The sequence below is a fragment of the Hemiscyllium ocellatum genome, chromosome 36, assembly GCF_020745735.1.
Source record: "Hemiscyllium ocellatum isolate sHemOce1 chromosome 36, sHemOce1.pat.X.cur, whole genome shotgun sequence".
Taxonomy (NCBI): domain Eukaryota; kingdom Metazoa; phylum Chordata; class Chondrichthyes; order Orectolobiformes; family Hemiscylliidae; genus Hemiscyllium; species Hemiscyllium ocellatum.
The window spans coordinates 2,324,211-2,342,215 of record NC_083436.1 but is presented as its reverse complement, the minus strand read 5'-3'; the positions used below and the strand labels follow the sequence as shown (position 1 = coordinate 2,342,215).

General features: G+C 41.9%; 1 protein-coding gene across 6 annotated transcripts in view; it reads left to right on the top strand.

Annotated features, from left to right (window-relative positions):
* The window catches only part of LOC132833266 (microtubule-associated protein 9-like), a 207,597-nt gene that overhangs the window by 112,996 nt on the left and 76,596 nt on the right, over positions 1-18,005 (top strand). The gene's annotated exons all lie outside the window — the stretch shown is intronic.

The window sequence follows — 18,005 nt, the reverse complement described above, 5'->3', positions numbered from 1 at the left end:
AAAGTAAAACATTTTCTAAGATATATAGACAAACATTTATTTTTCTAAATTGAGCATTCAAATTGAATGTCTTCCAAAAAGCTTTGTCTATGTTTTGAGAAGAAACTAAACCATTTTTCCACAACATCTTTTCTACAGCAGCTTTAAAAACTCAACTCTTACTTTTCAATGAAATAAGATTTGAAAGTCTTGAATGTGTGATGCTTTCAGACCACATCTTGTTTTAATACTGGTCTTAGTCCTTGTAACTGTCATTATAACTCTCTGAGAATACAATCCAATTTTCACAGACTGCATCTTGAATTTCACTGGGAGAAAGGGATGATCACTTCTCTAACTGTGCTTAAGTGTCTGATTCCTTTGCCCACTCCTCTGGCTCATAGGTGACATTACACACCAGGTTTGTCTCACTACAAAGAAGAAACAGAGGGGAAATACTGTCAAAACTCTTCTCAAGGTCTCGAAAGATAACCATCCCTGCTCATATCTGTTCACAGGTTTCTGTCAGGCATAATTTATTTCTTTTCTATATCAGAGCAAAGGTTCAGTGTCGATAGCAATTACAATTTAGAGATGCCAGTGTTGGACTGGGGTGATCAAAGTTAAAAATCGCACTACCTGATGAAGGAGCGGCACTCCAAAATCTAGGGTTCCAAATAAACCTGTTGGACTATAACCTGGTGTTGTGTGATTTTTAAAAGCATCAATTACCAATTTTTCTGGTTGCAATATTGAGTCTTCCTGATAACAGTGCTTTCCTGTTGGTAATCATTTTTACGTTGTGTAAAGATTTACCTTAAATCTTTGCACAATATCCGTCCATCTTCCTGGGCATCACCAGCACCAGATCATTTAATATTGTACTTTGTGTCTCTCAATGTATGCTAAATCTTGATAAGTCCCAATAATGTCTGCCTTATGCAAGGTGTGGTTACTATCCTGTAATACATTTTCCATATTTCATCTTGCCCCTTTACTGCTGTTCCTTTTTCCCACTTATTTACTTTCCTTTGGGGGTACACCGTCTTGCTTAAGGTCCTTCTTAACTTCATCCATTGCTACAGGCACTTCGTCAATCGTAACCTGTTCCTCCGTCAGGGCTTGGCTGCCTTATCTGCATAATCATTGCTTTGTTTTTGGGAATCTGAGTCTTTCTATGGGCCTAAATTTGAATTATTGCACCTTGTTTAGGCAGTCTTGCTGCTTTGATTAAATATTTAGCCAGCTCTTCATGTTGTATTGGCCCCCAGACAAGATGATATATCCTTGCTTAGCACAGGGTAAGCTGTACTTTCACACCCCGGCTAATTTGAGTGCTTCCATCAGGGTTTTTAATTTAACTCCCTCAGCTGAGTACATTACAGGGGTCTGCTCTCCTACTGTCAAGTTTCCCTCAATGTCTACCATAGCCCACGTAGCGCGGGGTGGTCTGCCATAATATTTTCAAGATGCATCAACAAATAAGTCCGTTACTCTGTCTCCTTACAATAGTTCATCAGCAATCCTGCCACACACCATCCAGCAAGAACTTTTCTCAAATTCTCAAGTTCTTCTCCTCTTGATTGTGTGATGACCTGCTCAAATTGTTTATGTTTGTATTTTCTTTCAGTTAATCTGTTTCCAAAAATTGTTCTAAAATTTTATATATTCTGTCATACATAACTTCTGAATATTATAAATTCAGATTGATGCTCCTCAATTTGGTTTGTTATCCTCCAATTATCCATCTGCTAATCACCTCACTCATTGTTGAGGATACTTCTTACTCCAATTAAATGCCCTTGATTGTTTACGTTTAAAAGGAGGGACAGGATATCGTTGTTTGAGGTGGGACAGAAGGGAAACAAAAGGGGTGGGGGAGTCGCATTGCTGATTAAGGATCATATCACATCTGTGTTGAGGGAGGACACATTGGAGGGATCTTGCAGTGATGCAACATGGGTGAAGCTCAGGAATAGGAAGGGTGAAATCACATTGTTGGGAATGTTCTATTATAGCAGGTCAGGCAGCATCCAAGGAGCAGGAGAGTCGATGTTTCGGGCGTGAGCCCCTGAGGAAAGGGCTGACCTGCTGCGGTTTTCCAGCAACACATTTTCAGCTCTGATCTCCATCATCTGCAGTCCTCACTTTCTCCTAGTGTTCTATTATACGTCCCAACAGTCCACGGGACACAGACGAGCAGATATGTAGTCAGATACTGGAAAGGAATACTGGATTAGGAGCATTTATTTGAGGGCAAATCTCCATCTGGTTGTGGGAGGCTTTCAAAGACCACTTGATTAAAGTGCAGGATATGCATGTCCCGCAAAACAGAAGGATACAGACGGAAATTGTAAGCTTAGTCAAAAGTAAAAAGGAAGCATTTGATAGGTCGAGGCTGCTACAAACTGATAAAGCCCTTAAGGAGGAAAGAGAAATTAGAAAGGATCTTAAATATGGAATTAGGAAGGCTAAGAGGGCCCATGAACTGTTTTCAGCAAATAAGATCAAGGAGAATACTAAGGTTTTTTTATACATATATTAGAAGAAAGAGGGTAGCAAGGGAAAGAGTAGGCCCACTCAAAGATAAAGGAGGGAACACAGGAGCCACAGGATGTGGGAGAGATCCTTAATGAGTACTTTGTATCGGTATTCACGAAGGAGAAGGAAATGGCTGATGCTGAGGTCAGTGATGATTGTATGAATAGACAATATTAATATATTGAAGGAGGTGGTTTTGGGTATCCTAAATTGCATAAAAAAACAAAAAAAATGAAAATTTACAACCCAGGAACAGGCCCTCCAAGCCTGAGCTGATCCAAATCCACTGTCTAAACCTATCACCAATTTCTAAGCATCCCTCTGCTCCCCACCTATTCATGCAACTGTCCAGACACACGTTAAATGAATCTACCGTGTCTGCCTCTACTACCTTTGCTGGCAACGCGTTCCGGGCACGAACCACCCTCTTTGTAAAGTACTTGCTGCGTATATCCCCTTTAAAGGTTGGAGGATGTGAATGGGTGGGAGGCCCAATAAACCTGAGACCCTATCTTTGTAGGGCCTCCCACACAACCATCTCCTCTAACCTTAAAGACCAGGGACACATCAGGTAAGCATCTCTTCTTTTTAACTTTGTGATAAGGGGACACTCAGGGATGGCAGTGCAGGGAGAGCAATGTTCCTCCTGCATGATGTTTGAGGTGAGGGACGCCATTAGTAACCCACCCAAGGACATCTGCAGGAAGTGCACCCAACTCTCACTCCTCCAAGACCGTGTTAGGGAACTGGAGCGGGAGCTGGATGAACTTTGGATCATTCGGGAGGCAGAGACTGTGATAGATAAGAGTTAGATAAGATAAATGAGAGTAGGGAGGACAGAGACAGGATTTCACGGTCACAGGAATGTGCTGGCAGACAGCAAGCTGGTTTGAAGTATGTCTACTTCAACGCCAAAAGTATCCAAAATAAGTTAGGGGAGCTTGCAGCATAGATAGGTACCTGGGACTTCGATGTTGTGGCCATTTCAGAGACATGGATAGAGCAGGGTGAGGAATGGATGTTGTAGGTTTCAGGGTTTCTATTTTTCATTAAGAACAGGCAAGGCGATAAAAGAGGGGGAGGTGTGGCCTTGTTAGCCAATGATTGTATAACTTTGGCTAAAAGAACTTTTGACAAGTACTCGTCTGCTGAGGTAGTGTGGGCTGAGGTTAGAAACAGAAGACGAAAAGTCACAATGCTTGGAGTTTTTTATAGGCCTCCACAGAGTTCCAGGGAGGTGGAGGAGAGGATTGGCAAAATGATTCTGGACAGGAGTGAAAGGAACAGGGTGGTCAGTATGGGGGACATTAACTTCCCCAGCATTGACTGGAAATGTTATTACTCTTGTACGTCAGATGGATCAGTTTTTGTCTAATGTATACAGGAGGGTTTCCTGACACAGTATGTTGAAGGGCCAACAAGAGGGGAGGCCACACTGGATCTGGTGCTTGGTAATGAACCAGGCCAGGTGTTTGATTTAGTTGTAGGTGAGCACTTTGGAGAGAGTGACCATAATTCAGTTACATTTAGTTTAGCGATAGAAAGGGACAGGTACATGCCACGGGTCAAGAGTTATCAATGGGGCAAGGGCAATTATAATGCAATTAGGCAAGAATTAGGATGCATAGAATGGGATAGCAAAATGGAGGGGATGCAGACAATGGAAATGTGGAGCTGGTTTAAGAAACAGATATTGCGTGTCCTTGATAGATATGTCCCTGTCGGGCAGGGAGGAAGTGATAAGATAAGGGAACCGTGGTTGACTACAGAAATTGCATCTCTTGTTAAGTGGAAGAAGGAGGCTTATGTGTTGATGAGGCAAGATGGTTCAGATGAGGCGATAGAGAGTTACAGATCAGCTAGGAAGGATTTAAAAGAGAGAGTTAAGATGAGCAAAGAGAGGACACAAGCAGTCTTTAGCAAATAGAATAAAGGAGAACCCGAAAGCTTTCTATAGTTATGTGAGAAATAAAAGGATGACTAGGATAGGAATAGGGCCAGTCAAAGACAGAAATGAGACGTTGAGTGTGGACCCTGTGGAGAGTGGAGAGGTGCTAAATGAACATTTCTCATTGGTTTTCACTCAGGAAAAGGAGAGTATTGTAAAGGAGAAGAATGAGATACGAGATATTAAACTAGAAAGGATCGAGGTTAGTTACGAATAGGTGTTATCAATTCGAGAAGGAGTGAAAGTAGACAAGTCCCCTGGGCTGGATGGGATTTATCCAAGGATTCTCTGGGAAGCGAGGGAGAAGATAGCAGAGCCTTTGGCTTTGATATTTGAGTCATCATTGTCTACAGGTTTAGTATCAGAGGACTGGAGGATTGCAAATGTTGTGCCCTTATTCAAGAAGGGCAGTAGAGAAGACCCAGGGAATTATCGACCAGTGAGCCTTACTTCTGTTGTAGGAAAGGGTTTGGAAAGGATTATAAGAGATAGGATTTATAATCATCTAGCAAGCAACAATTTGATTTCAGATAGTCAACATGGTTTGTCAAGGGCAAGTTGTGTCTCACAAACCTCATTGAGTTTGTTGAGAAGGTGATCAAGCATGTAGATGAGAGTAGGGCAGTTGACGTGCTATACGTGGACTTCAGTAAAGTCTTTGATAAGGTTCCAAATGGTAGGCTGATGGAGAAAATGCAGAGGCATGGGATTGAGGGGGATTTAGCAGTTTGGAATAGAAACTGGCTTTCTGAAAGAAGGCAGCGAGTGGTGGTTGACAGAAAATATTCAGCCTGGAGTTCGGTTACTAGTGGTGTGACACAAGGATCTGTTTTGGGACCACTGCGGTTTGTCATTTTTATAAATGACTTAGTTGCAGGCATAGGTGGATGGATTAGTAAATTTGCAGATGACACTAAAGTCAGTGGAATAGTGAACAGTTTGGAAGAATGTTACAGGTTGCAGGGGGACTTGGATAAACTGCAGAATTGGGCTGAGAGTTGGCAAATGGAGTTCAATGCAGCTAAATGTGAGGTGATTCACTTTGGGAAGAATAACAGGAAGGCAGAGTACTGGGTCAATGGAAAGATTCTTGGTATTGTGAATGTGCAGAGGGATCTTGGAGTCCATGTGCATCGATCCCTGAAAGTTGCCACCCAGGTTGATAGTGCTGTTAAGAAAACATATGGTGTGTTTGGTTTCATTGGTAGAGGGATTGAGTTCCGGAGCCGCAGTATTGTGCTACAACTATACAAAATGCTAGCGCGGCCGCATTGGAATATTGTGTACAGTCCGGTTGCCATATTTCGGCAGGGATGTGGAAGCATTGGAAAAGGTGCAGAGGAGATTTACCAGGATGTTGTCTGGTCTGGAGGGAAGGTCTTATGAAGAAAGGCTGAGAGACTTGAGTCTGTTCTCATTGGAAAGAAGAAGGCTAAGAGGGGAATTTGATAGAGACATACAAGATGATCTGAGGATTAGATAGGGTAGACAGTGAAAGTTTTTCCTAGGATGATGATGCCAGCTTGTGCAAGGAGGCATAACTACAAATTGAGGGGTGATAGATTTAAGACAAATATCAGAGGCAGGTTTTTAACTCGGAGAGTGGTAAGGGCGTGCCTGCCAATGTAGGGAGATTTAAACAATCCTTGGATAAGAACATGGATGATGATGGGATAGTGTAGGGGGATGAGCTTAGAATACATCACAAGTCAGCGCAACATTGAGGGCCAAAGGGCCTGTTCTGTGCTGTATTGTTCTTTGTTCTAAACTTTTCACCTCTCACCTTGAACGCATGACCTCTCGTTACTGAATCCTTCATCCTGGGAAAAAGCTTATCTCTATCTACCCAGTCTATACCCTTCATGATTTTGTAGACCTCAATCAGGTCCCCCCCATCTCCTTTTTTCTAATGAAAACGATCCTATCCTACTCAACCTCTCTTCATAGCTAGCACCTTTCATACCAGGCAACACCCTCATAAACCTTCTCTGCACGCTTTCCAAAGCATCTACATCCTTTTGGTAATGAGGTGACCAGAACTGTACAGAGTGTTCTAAATGCGGCCGAACCAAAGTCTTGTACAATTTTAGCATGCCCTGCCAGCTTTTATACTCAATACCCCATCTGATGAAGGCAAGCATACTATTTGCCTACTTGATCACTCTATCCACCTATGCAGTCACCTTGAGGGTACAGTGGATCTGAACTCCCAGATCTCTCTGCTCATCAACGTTTCCCAAGGCTCTTCTGTTTACAGTATAGTTTGCTCTCGAATTAGACTTCCCAAAATGCATCACCTCACATTTGCCTAGATGGAAGTCCATTTGCCACTTCTCCGCCCAATTCTCCAGTCTATCTACATTCTCCTGTATTCTTTGACTGTCCCCTATGCTTTCTGCTACTCTACCAATCTTCGTGTCATCTGCAAACTTGCTGATTAGACCAACAATGCCCTCCACCAGATCATTTATGTATATTACAAACAACAGTGCCCCCAGCACTGACCCCTGTGGAACACCACTGGTCACCTTTCTCCATTTTATGAAACTCCCTTCAACTTCTACTCTCTGTCTCCTGTTGCTCAACCAGTTCTTTATCCACCTTGCTAGAACACCCTGCACACCATGTGAATTCACTTTGTCCATTAGTCTACAATGGGGAACCTTACCAAACGCCTTACTAAGATCCATGTATATGACATCTACAGTCCTTCCTTCATCTCTCAAATTGGCCATTTCCTCAAAGAACTCTATTAAGTTGGTAAGACATGATCTACCCCACACAAAACCATGTTGCCTATCACTGATAAGCCCATTCTTTTCCAAATATATAGATTTTATCCCTCAGTACCTTCCCACCACTGACATCAGGCTCACTGGTCTGTAGTTACCTGGAATATCCTTACTACCTTTCCGTAGAGGGAGACAACATGAGCAATCCTCCAGCCCTACGGCACCTCACCTGTATTTAAGGATGCTGCAAAGATATCTGTCAGAGCCCCAGCTATTTCCTCTCTCGCCTCCCTCAGCAACCTGGGATAGATCCCATCAGGTCCTGGGGATTTGTCCACTTTAATATCCTTTAGCCTACCCAACACATCTTCCCTCCTTATGTCAATGTGATCCAGAGTAAAAAAACTTCTATCTCTAATCTCAACATTCATCATGTTCCTCTCCTCAGTGAACACTGATGCAAAGTAATCATTCAGAATCTCATCCATTCTCTCAGGTTCAACACACAACCTTCCTTCCTTATCCTTTAGTGGACCAACCCTTTCTCTGGTTACCTTCTTGCTTCTTATATAAGAATCTTGGGATTCTCCTTAATTATGCTCACTAAATTTATTTCATGACCCCTTTTAGCCCATTTGATTCCACATTTAAGATTGGTCCTACTCTCCCGATATTCCTCCAAGGCTCGTTCTGTTTTTAGCTGCCTGGACCATATGTATACTTCCCTTTTCCTCTTGGCTAGTCACATGATTTCTCCTGTCATCCACAGTTCACAGAATCTTGCCTTTCCTATCCCTTGTTTACAAAGGGACATGCCTATCCTGCACTATCGTCAACCTTTCTTTGAAAGCCTTCATACATATCAAATGTGAACTTTCCTTCAACTAGCTGCCTCCAATCCACATTTTCCAGCTCCTAGCTAATTTTGATAGAATTGGCCTTGGCCCAGTTTAGTACTTGTCCCTTAGGACCACTCTCATCTTTATCAACGCGTATTCTAAAATGAACAGAACTGTGGTCACTATTCCCAAAGAAATTCCCCACTGTAACTTCTATCACCTGGCCTGGCCCATTCCCCAGCACCAGGTCCACTATGGTCCTTTACCTTGTTGGCCTATGACATACTGCTCTAGAAAACCTTCTTGGATGCTCCTTACAAATTCTGCCCCATCCAGACCTCTTACACTAAGTGTACCTCAGTCAATGTTGGGAAAATTAAAATTTCCCATCACCACCATTAGCAGATATCTTCACATCCTTTTTGACCATAGGCAAGGTTCTGGAGGACTGGATATTAGCTAATGTTGTTTCCTCATTTAAGAAATGAAGCAGAGATAATCCAGGAAATTCTTGACTGGCGAACCTGATGTCAATTGTGGGGAACCTCTTGGAGACGATACTGAGGGACAACATTATTGCAAATTTGGAAGAAAATGGTCTAGTTAGTGACAGGCAGCACGGTTTTGTTTTGGGAAGGTCATGTCTCACTAGCCTCATTGAACTTTTTGAAAAGGTGGTAAAGATAATTGATGAGGGAATGGATGTTGATGTAGTTTATTAGGACTTTAATAACTTTTTAAAATGTTACTTGATCTTTGAAAAATCTAGCTATAAAGTTGTCCAAAATTTAATATTTTACTCCTTCAAAGACACGAACAATTTTCCTTCCACACATTAAAATCACTTAGACAGAGTGCATGCATTTCATATTAATGCCTTTGACTGTTTTAGGGTGCCAGGTTATATTACTAGAATTTCTTGATATGCTTAATGTACTCGACTTAATGATTTAAAAATGCCCAATACTCAATATGTTTAATGTTTTCACAACAGTTCTCTGACACTGAGGTGCATTGTTAATAAGTGGATGATAAGTTGAGGATGACTTGTCCATCACTATGTTGTGACATTGTAAGTCTGCAGCCAAAGTCAGAATTCCAAAGTTGTTGGAAGTACATTCTATCTCTGCCGTTACCTGAAAAACAGAACAGTATCCATCTACCACACTTTGAGCAGAATGGGTTAATTGGTCCAAGTATTTATTTCAATACAAATAATATATATGAGGCCTTAAGACATAGGAGCAGAAATTAGGCCATTCGGCCTGACATGTCTGCTCCACCATTTAATCATAGCTGATAAGCTTTTCAACCTCATCCTCCCACGTTCTCCTCGTTACCTTTAATCCCCTTGACAATCGAAAACTTATCTATCTCTCTTTTAAATATACTCGATGATCTGCCCTTCTTAACCTTCTGTGACAATAAATTCCACAGATCATCACTCTCCGGCTGAAGAAATTTCTCCTTATCTCCATTCTAAATGACCTTTCCTTTACTCTACAGTGCCCTCGGTTCTGGTCTCTCCTGCCAAAGGAAACATCTTCCCAACAACGACTCTGTCCAGTATTGTGTGAGTTTCAGTTGGATCCCCCCCCTCATTTTTCTAAACTCCACTGAATATAGTCCCAGAGTCCTCAAACATTCCTCATACATTAAGCCTTTCATTTCTAGGATCATTGTTGTGAACCTCCTCTAAACCCATGCCAGGGCCAGTACATCCTGAGGTGTGGGGTCCAAAATAGCTCACAATACTGGATATGTGGTCTGACCAGAGCTTTATAGAGCTTCAGAAGTGCATGCATGCTTTTATATTCAAGTCCTCTCAAGATGACTGACAATATTGTATTTGCCTTTGTAACAACCACTCAACCTGCAAGGGGCGGCAGTGGTTAGCACTGCTGCCCCAAAGCACCAGGGACCTAGGTTCGATTCCTGCCTCGGGCGACTGTCTCTGTGGAGTTTGCACATTCTCCCCATGTCTGCGTGGGTTTCCTTCAGTGTTCTGGTTTCCTCCCACAATCCAAAGCTGTGCTGGTCAGGTGAATTGGCCACACTAAATTGCCCATAGTGTTAGGTGCATTAGTCAGGTGTAATTATATGGTAGGGGAATGGATCTGGATGGGTTACTGTTTGGAGGTTTGGTGTGGACTTGTTGGGCCGAAGGGCCTGTTTCCATACAGTAGGGAATATAATTTACCCGAAGAGAAACCGAGACTAGGCCTCCCAAATTCCTTTGCACTTTGTCACAAAACTAGTCCCTTTTTTTCTAAAAGCTGTTGTTTGGCTCAAGGAGACTCTGTCTTTGATTATTTTCAGAGGGGTAATAAACCAGGCCAGGATCCGGTCAGTCTGGTTTGGTACACAGATGAAAAAGATTTTATGAGGCCTTTTGTTTATATGTAAACAAATGAGACATCAGGCCAAAGTGGTCATGTTTTAGAAGTGACCTGTAGAATGAAAAGAGAGAGGACAGCTCTCTTGCTGAACTGAGCAGTTTTAATTCAGTCTTGTACTGGTTGGATGTTCAACAGGGAGCTGTGTGGAAATTCTCTCTCTCTCTTTCTGCCCTTCTACCTCAACCTGGACCATTTATACTGGGTTTTAAAAGGAGTTTGCTTATTGGGACTGTTGTGTATATTCGGAATTGCATCATTAAGCCTAGTTGGAAAGGCTGAGTTTTATAGGGCTTCTTTATTCTGTTCTTTATGTTTCATTGTGTTATTTTGTGAATACATTTTTGTCTGTTTTAAAATCTAGTGGTCAACCTTATTAACTTAATCCGGGTAATTTTCACTGTACAGTTACCAAAACAAAGTGCAAAGTTATGGCCAGGGCTGCCTGCTTAAGAATGTTGAATGGTCTGGCTTAGTATCAATTTCAGAATTCTGAATTTTTTCCCCATTTAGGAAATAGTCCATGCCTCTTCTTCCTACCCAAGTGCATGACCTCACACTTTCCCATTTTGTATTTCATCTGCCACTTCTTTCCCCACTCTCCCAACCTGTCTAAATCTTTCTGCAGCCTCCCTGCCTTCTCAACACTACCTGCGCCTCCACCTATCCTTGTATCATCTGCAAATTTAGCCAGGTTCCCTCAGTTCCTTTATTCAGATCATTAATGTGTAAACTGAGTAAATCGAATATATAAATTCTTCTAGCTGTGCAGATCATTTGTGGCTGATCTAAAGCAGTGGGGCTAAAAATCTTGAACGTAATTATATCAACCATCGTATTTCCCCCTGTCCAGAAACAAGAGCCATATGTTCCATAGCTCTTTCATGAACAAAGGAAAGCGTACCTCCTCTCTCAGATTTTACTTTCAATTCCTTGATATCCGTTTTCTCAGAGTTTACAACATAGTGTCAGATAATTTTGTTCAAAGTGGATTACTTTTCCAAAATTCCAATTTTTCCTGTTTTTAGAGCCTGATTCACACAAATGAACTTTTAAGATGAGCAAATCTTATTCTCTGGAATTAAAGATTTATTCATCGCCAAAATAATATTTGGAAGTTCTGGCCAGGGAATGAAATTCCAAATAGATAATTCAGTCATAAAAATTTTGAAACTAAACATTTATCCAGGACTTCTCCTCAATTAAACATAACTTGGATAGTACAATGTTTTAAGGAAACAGGAATTAAGTTCTGTATTTGACTTTATGTTTCCTTCAATTGGCTTTATTCAAACAATTCCAAAAGTTTGTTTCTGATTCAAGCTTTTGAGAAACAAATTCTAAAATCAACATTTTAAGGCAGGCATTTCTTTCACACGACCACTGACAGTTCCTGAAAGGAGTAAAAAAATGAGGTCTGCAGATACTGGAGGTTTCTTCGAATCTAGTTGGAGGGGGAGAATTCATGGCTTCTGACAGCCTTTCTCAGGGCCCGGTATGTTTTGCTCCGGTCCTGTTTATGAGGTAGTAGCTTTCAATAGATCACATGTTTGTTCAGGGCGGCCTCATCTACCTGAAATTTATATGTTACACAAACCCGGCCACAACCTAATATGTGATCTAACCTCATCGAGTCTGGAGAGATTTCAATTCTGGTTGTGATGGTCCTTTTTTTTCTCCCAACAGTACTAGCTGTTTAATTTTGCCAAGACGGGATCTTATGATCTTGTGGTCTTAACTTCTTGTGTCCACAGTCAGATATTGTCAGTGGGGACTGGAAGGGTGTCCACAAAATTTAAAACCAGAACAGATTCCTCCAGCAGGGGCACCACTGGTGGTGTATCGTCAGTTGGAACCTGCTCAAGGCAACCGCATTTGCCACTTTGCTTCCTAGACAGTGTGCCAACATGTAATTGTACACACTGAGAATAAGGGCCCTTTGCTGAATTCGTAAACAAGCTATGGGTGGCACAGCCTTGTGTTCCTTAAGTAGCCATTGCAGGGGCTTGTGGTCCATTACTATGACACTTTTACATCCATAAAAGTATTGGTGGAACTTTCTCATACCGAAGATGACTGCTAAATCTCCCTTCCAAAGTCCAGGAAGCATAAGCTATCAGGCTTTCCTCTCCATTAGGACACCAGTGAGTTGTAGCACCACTGCTCACTTGGGTTCGCATTGGTCCAGCATCTTAGATGACGATAGCTGCTTTTTCACTTCCTGAAAGGCTACTTCTTGGCCTTGTGACGATTTGAAAGACTGACCCTTTTTTAACAGCAGGTGTAAGGATGGCAAGATGGAGGCCAAAAGCAGAAAGCAATTCCGTGATTCTGTCCTAGTTCACCAAAACAAGCATAGACCTTGGTACTGCCATGGGAGGCAGAGCACCTTTGATTGCCCTCACTTTATCTTCAAACTAGTGTAACCTGGTCTTGACAGCTCAGTAGTCCAAGTAGGGCACTTGGGGTGCCTGAAACATTCATTTTTCCCATCTAAAGCATACGTTCGCCTGGGACAAACATTTAAGCACTATGTCCAAGTTCTCCAAGTGCTCATATGTGTCTTCTTGTTTATTAGTACATCATTAAGTTGGCTCAGTGGTTAGCACTGCTGCCTCACAGCACCAGGGTCCCAGGTTCGATTACAGCCTTGGGCGACTATGTATGTATGCACATTCTCCCCGTGTGTGCGTGGGTTTCCTCTGGGTGCTCTGGTTTCCTCCCACAGTCCAAAGATATGTAGGTTAGTTGAATTGGCTATGGTAAATTGCCCATAGTGTTAGGTGCATCAATCTGAGGGAAATGGGTCTGGGTAGGTTACTCTTCAGAGGGTCAGTGTGGACTGGTTGCGATGAAGGGCCTGTTTCCACACTGTAGGGAATCTAATCTAATCATAAATGGCAACCTGAAGCAGAGAATTTTCTCCATTGTTCACTAGAAAGGGGTGCAGGCTGATGGTACCCCAAACAGCAGTCTTGTATATTGGGTATGCATTGAGTATGAGTATGCATTGTGGCATATATCTGGGTCCCCTCATCTAGTTGCAATTAAAAGGTATGCATGGCTCATGTCCAGCTTCTTGAAGGACAGCCTCCCCCTCCAGTTTTACATACATGTTCTCTATGTGAAGGATTTCATCCAGCTGCAAGAAACAGTTTGCTGTTTGCTTAACATTCCCACAAAGGCAAACTGAGTCATCAGGCTTCACAGTTGGTACAATAGGCACTGCCCATTCTGTAAATTGCATTGTTTTGACAATTCATTTAACTTTTCCACCTTGTGATTTCTACCTTTTGCCCGTGAAGCAAATGGCACTGGGAGCACCTTGTAGGATCATGGAATTGCTTCCTGGTCAATATCGGAGGTGGCCTTGGTTCCTTTGATAGTCACTAGACCTTCCTGAAAAAACTTCCAGATATTTAATTAGGACTTCACTCAGGAAAAGTATTGAGACTAACTGCACTATCTGTTTCCCATTGGAGACCTGAACCAGGGTCATACCCTTGATCTGTAAGGTTTCCCTGGTACAGGTTCTCAGTCTGCCTGCGATCTTGCACAAACTTCAGGGTTGGATTCCAGAGTGAGTCTTGATACAGCTGCACTGGTACCGACCTCTGACAACGAGGTGACTGTTTAGCCAGACATTTATTTTCATTGGTTCAGGTTTGGATGTTGCTTAGCAATTTAACTTCCAAACCACACATTGATCGACTTTCCAGGGTGTGTATTTTTCTGGATACTGGCCCATGAGTTGTCTTACTCAGGTCACCTCAAAGGCCTCCTTTACTGTCTCAAGTCTGCATACCAGCAGCAATAGCATTGGCTTGCTGGCCCAGATTACTTTAGCCATTTGGCCAAGGCTCAGCTTTGTTTTGGGGTTTTGCTACGGACTGACCCAGGGACTCTTTCCTCAGGATATGCCCTGCATGAGGCTCCACAATTGTCTACATTCAAGTGATGTTCCAGTCAGACAGGTGAGAGTGTCCACTTCCATTGGGCTGCTCTGTAACTCACATGGGTCTACTTGCCACATTTTCTAATGACAAAGGCAGTTGTAGTGCCTGTTTGAAGTCCAGTTGGGCTTCAGCTAGTACACTGTTTTGCATGGTTATATCATTAGTCTCACATACCAAACAGTCTCTCAGCATCTCATTCAGGGTTAACCAAAAATCACATTGCTCTGCTAGTCATTTTAACCTCATCAAAAATCCCAATATGGATTCCCTTGGTTCTTGAACTGCTGGAAAAAACCGACAGCTTTTCAGAATTACAGGAGGTTTGGGGTTGTAATATTCCTTTGATAAATCAGTCAATTGTTTTAGTATCTGATGCCTCAGGGAATATTAGGCTCCGTAATTACCAAAAATGTGGCTGGTTGCAGGCAGTAGCTTTTCATCTGTACCAATGTCAGTTGCCTGGAAAAAATAGCACATTCTTTCCACATATTGGGCCCAGACTTCAATGGCAGAATTGAATGAGTCAGGCATCCCAAATAAAGGCATGACATCAGAAATGCTTACCCCAACTCAAACACGACTGTTGTTTTTCTCATCACCATTGAAATAACTCACAAGTCATCCTTTATTTACACATGCACAGTAACTGGGCTCTGAATAGCCAGCTGAAAGCAAGTCAGTAGGACTAAGGAGACCTTTCTGAATCTCCTGACAGCCAGGGCTTCCTAATTTGCCCTGGTTAACAACCCCAGTCAAGGATTTCATTGTCAACGAGACTCACCTGGCACTGGTTCCAATCATTTCACATGATTTGAACTGTAGGAACTGCTGCACCAGCTACGATTTTCTTCGCTCATGTGTCAATTAAAAAAAATACAAGCAACTATTTTGTCACTTTCAGCCACGGGCAGCTATAGCACAAATTCTGCCCTATCTAAGCCCTAAAGGGATTCCCAGTCAACATTAGGGAAGTTAAAATTATCTGTTACAACGACTTGCTTACATATCTGTTCCTCTGTCTCCTGTTAGCTATTAGGAGACCATCCTAACATTTCAAAAATAATTTAAAGAAAAGTAATTTTCTTTACTTCCCATTATTCTTTCTCTTTGCTCTGTTAATTTCCTTTTAATGTTTCTCCTTGTGCATTCTGTATACCTCTAAGGCTTATGATGTTTTGAGTCCTCAGTATCTGCCATCAGCTTCGCATTTTCTCTTCATCTAATTACGTATATCCCTTGATATCCAGGGTTTGCTGTTTTTGTTGGTCCTGCCTCATGTCAGCCTTGTACTCTCCCTATTTCCTTCTTGAATATGTCCCACTGCTCTGACAATAATTTACCAAGAAGTGACTTGCTCTCAATACATCCTGGCCAAATCATGCCCAATCTTATTAAAATCAGCTTTTCCTAGTTTTGAACTTTTATTTCAGGCCCATTCCTTTCTATATAAATTTTGAATCCAATGTTGATATGATTACAGTCAGCAAAATGCTCCCCACTGATACTTCAATCTCTTGGAACCATCTCCATTACCTAAAATTAACTCCAGGACCATCCCCTCTCTTGTAGAACTCTCGTAGATGCATTTTAAGAATTCTGCTTCATGTAAGCCTTTCATGCTATGACTGCCTTAGAGTCATAGAGTAATACAGCATGTAAGGTTACAAACCAACTCGTCCATACCAACTAAGTTTTCCAAATCAAATTAGTCCCACTTGCCTGTGTTTGACCCATGTCCCTCTAAACTTTTCCTATTCATGGATGTATATTGTACCTGCATCTACCACTTACTCTGGCAGTTCATTCCACACAGGAGCCATCCTCTGTGTGAAAACGTTGCCCCTAAGGTCCTTTTTAAATCTTTCTCCTATCACCTTAAAAATATACCCCCTAATTTCGAACTCACCTACCCTCAGGAAAAGACCTTTGCTATTCACGTTATTTACACGCTTCATGTTTTTATAAACCTTTATGAGGTTATCCCATTCAATTTCCTATGCACCAATGGAAAAAGTCCCAGTCTATCCTTATAAAGCAAACCCTCCAATCCCAGCAACATCCTAGTAAATCTTTTCTGAACTCTCTCCAATGTAATAATCTCTTTCTGATTGCAGAGCAACTAGATCTGTACACAGTCCTCCAGAACTGGCTTTTTCAATTTCCTGTACAACCTCAAAATGACATGCCAAGTCCTATACTTAGTGGTCTGAGCAATAAAGGCAAGCATGGTAAATGCCTGTTTACCTTTAATGCAATTTTCAAAGAACTATGTACCTGAACACCTACGTCTATCTGTTCGACAACACTTTCCCTAACATTAACTGTATAAGTCCTCTCTTGTTTGTTTTACTAAAATGGAATATCTTGCATTTGAAACTCCACCTCCCACTCCTCAGCCCATTGGCCCAAGTGATCAAGAGGGTGCTTAATTGGATAAGGGCCAAATGAGTCAGGAACTGGGGAATGTGGATTGGGAACAGTTTTGAGGATAAAACTATGCCTGTCATGTATGAGGATTTTTAAAGACCAGTTGATTAATGTGCAAGACATACGTGTTCCTGCAAAACTAAAGGATAGGAATGGCAGGATTCAGGAACCAGGGAAATTGTAAGTTTAGTCAAAAGTAAGAAGGAAGCATATGACAGGTGAGACCATTACAAACTGACAAAGCCTATGAGATATGAGGAACAAACTTAAATGCAGAATTAGGAAGGATAAAAGGGGCCATGAAATGTCTTTAGCAAACAAGGTCAAGGAGAATCCCTTTGAAGGAAGTGGTGGCGAGGGAAAGAGTAGGTTCACTCAAGGATAAAGAAGGGAAGTAGGAAAGATCCTTAGTGAGCACTTTGTATTAGTATTCACCGAGGAGAAGGACATGACTGATTTTGAGAGCAGGGATGAGTTTGTGATTTTGTCAGTATTTTGAAGGAGGATGTTTTGAGTATCCTAAACTGCATTAAGGTAGACAAGTTAGAGGGCCAGATGAAATCTGTCCCAGGTACCTGTGAGAGGCAAGGGAAGAAATAGCTGGGGCATTAGCACATTTCTTCACATCCTCTTTGACCCCAAGCAATGTTCTAGAGGAGAGGAGATTAGCCAATGCTAATCCCTTGTTTCAGAAGGGAAGCAAGGATAATCCAGGAAAGTATAGGCTGATGAGCCAGACATCTGTGGTGGGAAAGCTCTTGGAGAAGATACTGAGGGACAAGATATATTCACATTTGGAAGAAAATGGGCTAGTCAGTGACCAACAGCATGGTTTTTGTATTGGGAAGGCCATGTCTCACCAAACTGATTGCATTTTTTGAAGAGCTGACAAAGATACTTGATGAAGGAAGGGTTGTGGATGTTGTTTACATGAATTTGCTAAAGTCCCACATGGCAGATAGGTACAAAAACTAAAACTGGTTATTTTTAATGTCTGAAAGGTCCACTCCGCCCCAGTCTGTGAGGCAACTGCAGTTTGGCTAATTTAATGAGGGGCCATTTACAATGCCAAATAAAGGAGCTGAACCAGCCATTCAGCCTCCTGAGTGTTTGCTTGTTGAAAATCAGGGAGAGCATCTATTTAGGGTACAGCAAACGGGGGAGAATATTCATCTTAATAAGCGCTA